At 49.0% G+C, this 9,715-nt stretch overlaps 1 pseudogene; it reads right to left on the reverse strand.

Annotated features, from left to right (window-relative positions):
* Nucleotides 1–888: 888 nt before the first annotated feature.
* On the reverse strand, nucleotides 889–8,602 carry LOC119382158 (piggyBac transposable element-derived protein 3-like; annotated as a pseudogene).
* Between the last annotated feature and the right edge of the window lie 1,113 nt (nucleotides 8,603–9,715).

Below are 9,715 nucleotides of genomic sequence, written 5' to 3' on the forward strand. Positions count from 1 at the left end.
TACGACCACTTTTAATTCATTTTCACTACACACATTTCACGTCACTCTCACGATTGTAACCCTTTCAGACGCCGCTCGCTATTTCGCGCCCCCAAATTTTTTTGTTTCTACTCTTTATATTGGAACAAATAAGATTAATTTGAACGCTACTGACAAAAACGCAAGAGTAGTCTCAAGTGTGAAATATGTAGCAACAGTTACGGTCCTTCGTCATGCAAAGCGGCACTTTACATTTCTTGGAAAAAACTCTTGATCGCCCTTGCAACCTTCATACTTGCATCGAGATGGAAGTGCTTGGTCCCGGGATTCTGGCCAATGATCCATGCCATCGTAGCGTGCATGCGAGCAAGGCCGCCGAATGCGGGCTTCCTCTCGTGAGGAACATCTGCCGGAACCTCAACGACTTCGTGGGACGGTCTCCCACGCTTCCTTGTGTTCGGCACACTGCTGATGAGGGCCTCCGCAATTAGGAGGCGGAAGTGCAGGAGGTAAGTACCTTCGAACGCCGTGTGCGTGCGTTGTCATGTAAGTACTCTATCCAAGTATTACAGACGGCCAAGAAATATCGACGGCCAAGAAATGAAATATCGCCCTGAGGGTCCATTTTTTCACCTGATCTCGCTGCGGTATAGGCTCAGCAGAAAGTCCATCTTGTCAACACCTCCAATGTTGCGGTAATACTTAGCGATGATCTCGGGCTGTTTCACAACTATGTGCTCACGCTTGGTCTTGTCCCACCTCTTGACATCATCTTGATCGCCGATGCCAACAAAGTTAGATGCAGCAGACACAGCATTGTCATCGTTCCAGACCACAACCACCACATCATCGCTTGTGTCGTATTCAGCGGAGTATCCTCGCGGCTTTTTGTTCATCACTTTTTTGATTTCAAGAGGGCACTTGCCTAGCCTGTTTTTGCTCACTGTTCCAGCTGCCAAAATTTTGTAATTTCGTAGTTGGCGAAGTAGTGGCACTGATGTAAAGTAGTTATCGAAATAAATGCGATAATTGCATCGAGAAGGAATTCTTTTAGACAGACGCAAGAAAACACCAGAACAAAGACCATAGTCTTTCTTCAGCTCGGCAGAAATCGTGTTTTTCCTTTGGTATACAGCGAAGTCGTAGAGTAAGCCGCTTCTACCACATAGAGCAAACACCTTTATGCCCCAGGGAGATGGCTTACCTTTCACGTACTGTTTTATGGAAAGCTGGCCCTTGAAAGGGATCATTTGCTCATCGATTGAGCATTCCTCCTCAACAGCTAGCTCCAAGCATCGCTTTCGCATAAGCTCCAGAAAAGGACGCACTTTCCACAGGCAATCTTTGCTTCGGAAATCAGAATCTTATGCAACAATGTGCAGATTATTTCGAAGCTTGAAAAAGCGCTTCTCCGTCATGGTTTCACTGATGAGTGGAACCTTCATCATTGGGCTCCAATACAGCCTTACCCGAGGCAAATTTACAACACCCATCATGATGTGTATTCCAAACAACTTCCTTATTTCACCGACTGTCGTGTTCACGTTATGCAGGGTTGACTGCACGCTATACGGATTGGTGTTTTCTGCTCCCCGCAGGGGCGTCTGCGAAGCAGGCGTTTGGTGTGTAGCGACACCACGGACCCGAGCTAACGGGGGGGTTTCGACCCCCTCCCACGCCTAGCCGTGCGTGGCCTTGCCGTGTCCGGGGAAAAGGGGATCCTGGGGGTTGAGCCGACGCCGGGTGATTGGACCTTTAAGGCCCCCCGGCAGACGCAACACACCCCTTTGGCCCCGGCTTCACGTAGACGGCACCCCTGGGCTGACCCACCCAGGGGAAACCGGCAGTCGCCTTTTCCTGTCTCTCTCTCTCGCCTCATCTTCGTCTTTTTCTCTCACTTTTAAACTTTCCTGTCTACTTCTCCCTTCTCGTCACTTCCGATTTTTCCTGGCGGCAAGGGTTAACCGTGTGTGGCTCCCAACCTTGGGTAGACCATATTAGGTTATAGTGACGGCGTACTGCTGGCGTTGCGCAGACTTTCACATGTTCTGCCACGTCCCCCTGTTGGGCTCCGTGGTGGGTGGTAGGCGCCGTTGCCGAACAAGCGACTTTTTCCATGGGACCCTTGAACCCCTCTTCCACCGATCGTGCCCCAAAAAGGGTACGCACCGATGCATCTGAATTCTTTTGGCCCAAAAACAACGACACTTTTCCGAAATACCACGTAATTCACTGTGAACAATCATCCGAAAAAGCTAGAGCCATTTCACCTTTTCTTGTTGCTAAGTGCTTGAAAGACACCATAGGAACGGGTTATAAGGCCACAAGGATGGCAAGCGGGGACCTACTCCTCGAATTAAAAGACAAGGAACAGTACATTAATCTGTCACATCTGGTCGCGTTTGGAAACATCCCTGTCTCTGTGAGCGCGCACCGGACCATGAACACTGTCAAAGGTGTAGTCTCCGATGAGGACCTGATTGGCCTCAGCGAGGAAACACTATTAGATGGATGGAAAGATTCAAATGTCACTCAAGTCCAAAGGATCAAGATAAGGCGCGACAACACCGAAATACTGACCAAGCATTTGATACTTACTTTTGCCTCCAGCACACTACCCGAGGCCATAGAAACCGGCTACGTCAAGCTTGCTGTACGACCTTTCATACCAAACCCGCGGCGATGGTTTAAATGTCAAAGATTTGGTCACGCGTCTCAAAACTGCCGAGGGCAGCTCACCTGTGCAAAATGCGGAACAACGGGTCATTCTGTTGATGACTGCGCTGGCGATGGGACTCACTGCGCGAACTGTGAAGGTGATCACCCTGCGTACTCCAGGGCCTGCCCGGCCTGGAAGAAAGAGAAAGAAATACTCACGATCAAAGTAAAAGAAAACATAACGTTCCGCGAAGCACGACAGCGAGTTTCATCGTCATTTCCAGCAAGAACGTCTTTTGCCGAAGTGGTGCGACGGGGGGCAGCACCACAACGGCCTATCGCGTTTGCCCGGACCACTCGCAGCGTGCCGAGGCAAACGCCACCCGCCCCCATGGTGGGAGCAGCGAAAGCTGCCCCGCCTACTCTGAATCTGACCACACCGGCGGCCACTACAAGCTCCGGCACCGTAGAGGCCAAGGAGAGCACATCGCCCTCCGGCTCGGTGGCGTCCAAGACTTCGTCACACCAGGCGAAGTCCCCACCTGCCAAGCCAGAGATGCCGGCGACTCCAGGGTCGTCGGGTCTCACGACCACGCCTCGCCAGGCGAGGTCGGACAAACAAGCTAGCAGCTCGCATACGCGGGCGTCCAGTGCCTCAAACGAGGCAATGGACACAACTCCGGTGCCTCTGGTACCGAAAGAGCGGCGTAGCTCCCTGGAGCGCGCTAAGAAAACCAAAAAGCCGATAATGGGGCCCGACGACGGCCCTGCTACTTGAGCTCTAAATCTCGACCTAAACAACGCCCACTTCTTCTCGTACACACAGCACTACCTGACATCCAATATGGAAGCACAAATTATACAATGGAACGTGAGAGGACTGCTTAGAAATCTCGACGATGTCCAAGAACTCTTACACAAACATACACCAAAGGTGCTGTGTGTACAAGAAACACACTTAAAATCCAAACACACGAACTTTCTACGCAGCTACATTATTTTCCGGAAGGACCGGGATGATGCACTCGCGCCATCCGGGGGTGTAGCCGTTATAGTTAATCAAGGAGTAGCATGCACACATTTACCGCTTCGAACTTCCCTTGAGGCAGTGGCTGTTCGAGCGGTTCTTTTGAACAAACTCGTCACCATTTGCTCTCTCTATATACCTCCACATTACCAACTGCAAAAACATGAATTTCAGTCTTTAATAGATGAGCTCCCTGAACCTTACCTTGTACTTGGGGACTTTAATGCGCATAGCTGTCTATGGGGTGACTCCCGCTGCGATGCGCGAGGTCGTCTAATTGAACAGTTCCTTTTCTCTTCCGGCACGTGTCTCTTGAATAAAAAAGAGCCAACATACTATAGCCTTGCGAACAATACCTACTCGTCCATAGACCTCAGCATCACATCTCCATCACTTCTGCCCCTTCTAACATGGAAAGTCATTAATAATCCCTATGGAAGTGACCATTTTCCTATAGTTCTGAGCACCCCAATAGTCAATGTATGTCCTCCACAGGTTCCCAAATGGCAAATTGACAAAGCCGATTGGGAACAGTTTCGTAAAATGGCTCTCTTAAGTTGGACCAACATGCGTGCTTTAAGCATAGATGAAGCTGTCGACTACTTTACAGCTTTTTTGATTGATGCCGCAACGAAATGTATCCCACAAACAGATGGACTGCCCGGCAAACGACGTGTGCCATGGTGGAACACCGAGTGTCGAAACGCGCGCAAAAAACAAAATAAAGCATGGAGGCTGCTTCGGGACTCGCCGACAGCCGAGAATCTGGACAGTTTTAAAAACATAGTCACAAGGCAGGAGAACTCGCCGACAGGCAAGAAGACAAAGTTGGCAGAAATTTTTATCGGGAATTAACTCATATACACAGGAGGCTAAAGTCTGGAATATGGTTAGTAGGGTAGCAGGCCGACAAGCACATTCACTTCCCCTAGTAAACACACAAGGTGACAGCTTGGAAGACCAGGCGAAATTCCTAGGTGCACACTTCGAACAGGTGTCGAGCTCGTCACATTACACGGAAGCTTTCCAACGATACAAAACAAGAATCGAAAAAGAGAAACTAGAGCGTAAATCCACAAAACACGAAGCATACAATGAACCTTTCTGCATAGCTGAGCTACAAGCATCGCTTAATTGCTGCAATAATTCCGCCCCAGGCTCCTACCGTGTTGTGTATGAAATGTTGAAACACCTGCCATTTGAAACACAAAAAACCCTCCTTTCCCTATATAATGCTGTTTGGTTTTCCGGTGAGATCCCCTCGGCCTGGAAAGAAGCCATTATTATTCCTATTTTAAAACAGGGCAAGGACCCATCCTCCGTTGCGAGCTACAGGCCCATTGCACTAACAAGCTGCCTGTGTAAACTTTTTGAAAAGATGATAAACCGCCGACTTATACATTTCCTCGAAGCAAACAAATCACTTGACCCATACCAGTGCGGTTTTCGAGAGGGTAGATCTACCTCTGACCACCTTATCCGTATCGAGGCACAAATTCGCGACGCTTTTGTTCACAAGCAATTCTTCCTTTCGGTGTTCCTCGATATGGAAAAGGCCTACGACACCACATGGCGCTTTGGAATATTAAGAGACCTATCCCACTGAGGTGTCCGAGGAAAGATGTTGACCATAATCGAAAGCTATTTGTCCAATCGCACGTTCCGTGTTCGAGTGGGTAATGTCTTGTCCCGAACATTTGTCCAGGAAACTGGAGTGCCGCAAGGTGGTGTCCTGAGTTGCACACTTTTTATTATAAAAATGAATTCCCTACGTCTGTGTATTCCACGGAATATGTTTTATTGCACATATGTCGACGACGTGCAGATCGGTTATAAATCTTGCAACCTTTCAATGTGCGAGCGGCAGGTGCAACTTGGTTTAAACAAGGTAACCAAATGGGCAGATGAGAACGGGTTCAGCCTTAACCCGCAAAAAAGTACTTGCGTATTATTCTCAAGAAAGAGAGGCCTACATCCCGATCCAGACATTGATTTGCATGGTCAGCGGCTACCTGTGAAAACGGAGTATAAATTCCTCGGCGTAATTCTAGACACGAAACTAAGCTTCATATCACACATAAAGTATATAAAGAACAAGTGCATAAAAACCATGGATATTCTAAAGGTATTGTCACGCACTACGTGGGGTAGTGACAAGAAGTGTCTGATGAATCTTTATAAAAGCCTCATACGCACGCGCCTAGATTATGGGGCGATAATATATCAGTCTGCGACACCAAGCGCGTTGAAGATGCTTGACCCTGTCCACCACTCGGGCATTCGTCTTTCTACGGGTGCTTTTCGCACCAGCCCCGTGGAAAGTCTCTACGTCGAATCGAACGAGTGGTCGCTCCACCTGCAGCGATCTTACATGTCGTTTCTCTACTATCTCAAAGTGAACGCAGACAACGAACACCCGTCACACCCCACAATTAATGATATATCTAGTTCTGCCCTTTTCGACCACCGTCCTTCGGTGCGACAGCCCTACTCACTTCGTGTGAGGGGCTTAGCTGAGGAAACGGGTGTGCCACTTTCCGAACACTGTCTATTGGCTCCCGCTGCACAACTACCGCCGTGGCGGTGGCAGCTTATAGACTGCGATCTTTCTTTCATGGAAGTAACGAAACACGCGCCTATTGCACATATCCGTACATACTTCCTTGAACTACAACACAAATACACTTGTGCAGAATTCTTTACAGACGCCTCAAAGTCCAATACTTCTGTGTCTTACGCAGCCGTTGGGCCATCCTTTACGGATTCCGGTATTCTACACCCTGAATCAAGTATCTTCACGGCAGAAGCTTACGCGATACTTGCGGCCGTTAAACACATTCAACAATTAAAACTACAAAAGGCAGTGATTTACACAGATTCTCTAAGCGTGGTAAAAGCTTTAAAAACTCTGAAAAGACACAGAAACCCCGTCTTTGTCTCGCTGTATTCTCGCTTAAGCACGATCTACGCACTCGAACAACATGTCGTAGTGTGCTGGGTGCCAGGGCACCGCGAGATTCAAGGCAACGTGTTGGCAGACCAGCTAGCAGCATCCGCCCACGAAAACAGTCACAATACATCCTTAGCTATTCCCCCACTAGACTTAAAACACTTCCTGAAAAGAAAGCTCAGAGCCTTTTGGCAGACCCCATGGGATATGCATACACGAAATAAGCTACACGTTGTCAAACCGCATCTAGGTAATTGGCCGCCAATATCAAAATCACGCCACACAGAAGTTACACTCTGCAGACTTAGGATCGGTCACACATACAGTACACACACACACCTTCTGCCCGGTGGCGAACCACCTTTGTGTGATAGATGTGGGCAGCCACTCACTGTCCTTCACGTCCTCATCCAGTGCAAGGAACTCGATGCTATCAGAAAAAAACACTTTTCATTACCCTACCGACAGCAATTTCCACTTCATCCTTCAATGTTCATCGGTAGGGACCCGCTTTTTACATATCAGTCACTGTCTGCTTTTTTAAACGATGTACAGAGTTTTCATGTCATATATCAAGGTGAAACGTAGCACGGCCTCTAAGCGGAGGTCGCTGCTGCGGGGAATACATTAAAGACAGCACTTGCCTCGTGGCCCTTGGACTCAAGGGCATTGACGAGGCATTCGTGCTGATGTCGTATCTTCAGTTTTATTGTTGCGACCACTTGTCATTGATTCCACTACACATATTTCACGTCACTCTCATGATTTTAATATATATATATGTTTTACCCGCCTTTAGCGCGAGGAATTTTAAAGCCCCTATACAGCTACTTAGCGCAACCATTGTTCCCATCCTTTGTCCCATGAACTGGCGCTCTTTGGCCATCAATTGGCCCTTGCGCCAATAAACACCACATATCATCATCATCATCACACCCCTTTGGCCCCGGCTTCACGTAGACGGCACCCCTGGGCTGACCCACCCAGGGGAAATCGGCAGTCGCCTTTTCCTGTCTCTCTCCCTCCTCACATCTTCGTCTTTCTCTCTCACTTTTGATCTGTCCTGTCTTCTCCTTACTTCTTTTGACTTCCATCTTTCTGGGCGGCAAGGGTTAACCTGGTGTAAATAACCAACCTTGGTTACTACAAAACACGCTGTGTCTGGCGCAGCTTAGCCTCAGTTGCTTTTGCGCCATTAAACCCAATGTAACTAACTAACTTGGTTAGATATATTAGGTTATAGCAGCGATGCATGGCTGGCGTCTCCAAGCGTTATCCAACCTTGTAGCGTCCCCTTGTTGGGCTCGGTGGTGGGTGGCCACCATCGCTGCCGAAATTTTCAAGTTATATATGGCACATATTGTCCCTTCACCAACTGATCGCTCCCTCAAACGGTGGCGCACCGATGAAACGCTAACCTTACCTCAGCAACAGAAACAATCATTTCCCAAATACCATGTCATACACAGTCAACATGAAACTAAGTCAGCACGAGGGATGTCGCCATTCCTGGTTGCGAAATGTCTCAGAGAAACCATTGGAACTGGTTACAAAGTCACAAGAATGGCAGCTGGCGATTTACTCCTAGAAGTACGAGATAAGCAGCAGTACGACAAACTGGCACACCTTGTTGCTTTCGGAAATTTCCCGATCTCTGTGAGCGCACACCGGAGTATGAACACTGTCAAAGGTGTAGTGTCCGATGAGGACCTGATTGGCCTCAGCGATGAAGAATTACTAGATGGATGGAAAGACTCAAGTGTCACTCATGTCCAACGAATCAAGATAAGGCGCGACAACACAGAAATACTGACCAAGCATTTGATCCTTACTTTTGCCTGCAACACACTACCCGAGAACATTGAAACCGGCTACGTCAAACTCCCTGTAAGGCCTTTCATTCCAAACCCGCGGCGATGCTTTAAATGCCAAAGGTTTGGTCACGCGTCTCAGAGCTGCCGAGGACAGCTTACCTGTGGACCATTCATTATATCCCATGTGTCACCGCCTAGCACACATTTCATAGTCAGGGCCATAGTGTTGTTCACTATAGTGCTTTTGTTCTCTCCCCACCATGTGTCTGGCGCAGCATAGCCTTAGTCGCTCTTGCGCCATAAAACTCAACTCATCAACAACAGCAGCTTACCTGTGGAAAATGTGCAACGACGGGTCATTCTGTTGATGACTGCGCTGGCGATGAGACTCGCTGCGCGAACTGTGAAGGTGATCACCCTGCGTACTCCAGGGCCTGCCCGGCCTGGAAGAAAGAGAAAGAAGTACTCACCGTAAAAGTAAAAGAAAACATAACGTTCCGCGAAGCACGACAGCGAGTTTCAACGTCATTTCCACCAAGAACATCTTTTGCCGAAGTGGTGCTACGGGGGGCAGCACCACAACGGCCTATCGCGGTTGCCCGGACCACGCGCAGCGTGCCGAGGCAAACGCCACCCGCCCCTATGGTGGGAGCAGCGAAGGCTGCCCCACCTACTTTCAATCTGACCACACCGGTGGCCACTACAAGCTCCGGTACCATTGAGACAAAGGAGAGCACATCGCTCTCCGGCGCGGTGGTGTCCAAGACTTCGTCACACCAGACGAAGTATCCACCTGCCAAGCCAGAGATCCCGGCGACTCCAGAGTCGTCCGGTCTCACGACCACGCCTCGCCAGGCGAGGTCGGAAACACAAGCCAGCAGCTCGCGTACGCGGGCGTCCAGTGCCTCACACGACGCAATGGACACAACTCCGGTGCCCTTGGCACCGAAAGAGCGGCGTAGCTCCCTGGAGCGCGCCAAGAAAACCAAAAAGCCTATAATGGGGCCCGACGACGGCCCTGCTACTTGAGCTTTAACTTTCAACCTAAACAACACTCACTTCCTTTTTGTACACACAGCACTACCTAACTTCCAATATGGAAGCACAAATTATACAATGGAACGTCAGAGGACTCCTTAGAAATCTCGACGATGTCCAAGAACTTTTACACAAACATACACCAAAGGTGCTGTGTGTACAGGAAACACACTTAAAATCCAAACACATCAACTTTCTACGCAGCTACATTATTTTCCGGAAGGACCGAGATGACGCTGTGGCGTCATC

The sequence above is a fragment of the Rhipicephalus sanguineus genome, chromosome 2 (genome assembly GCF_013339695.2).
Source record: "Rhipicephalus sanguineus isolate Rsan-2018 chromosome 2, BIME_Rsan_1.4, whole genome shotgun sequence".
NCBI classification, from domain to species: domain Eukaryota; kingdom Metazoa; phylum Arthropoda; class Arachnida; order Ixodida; family Ixodidae; genus Rhipicephalus; species Rhipicephalus sanguineus.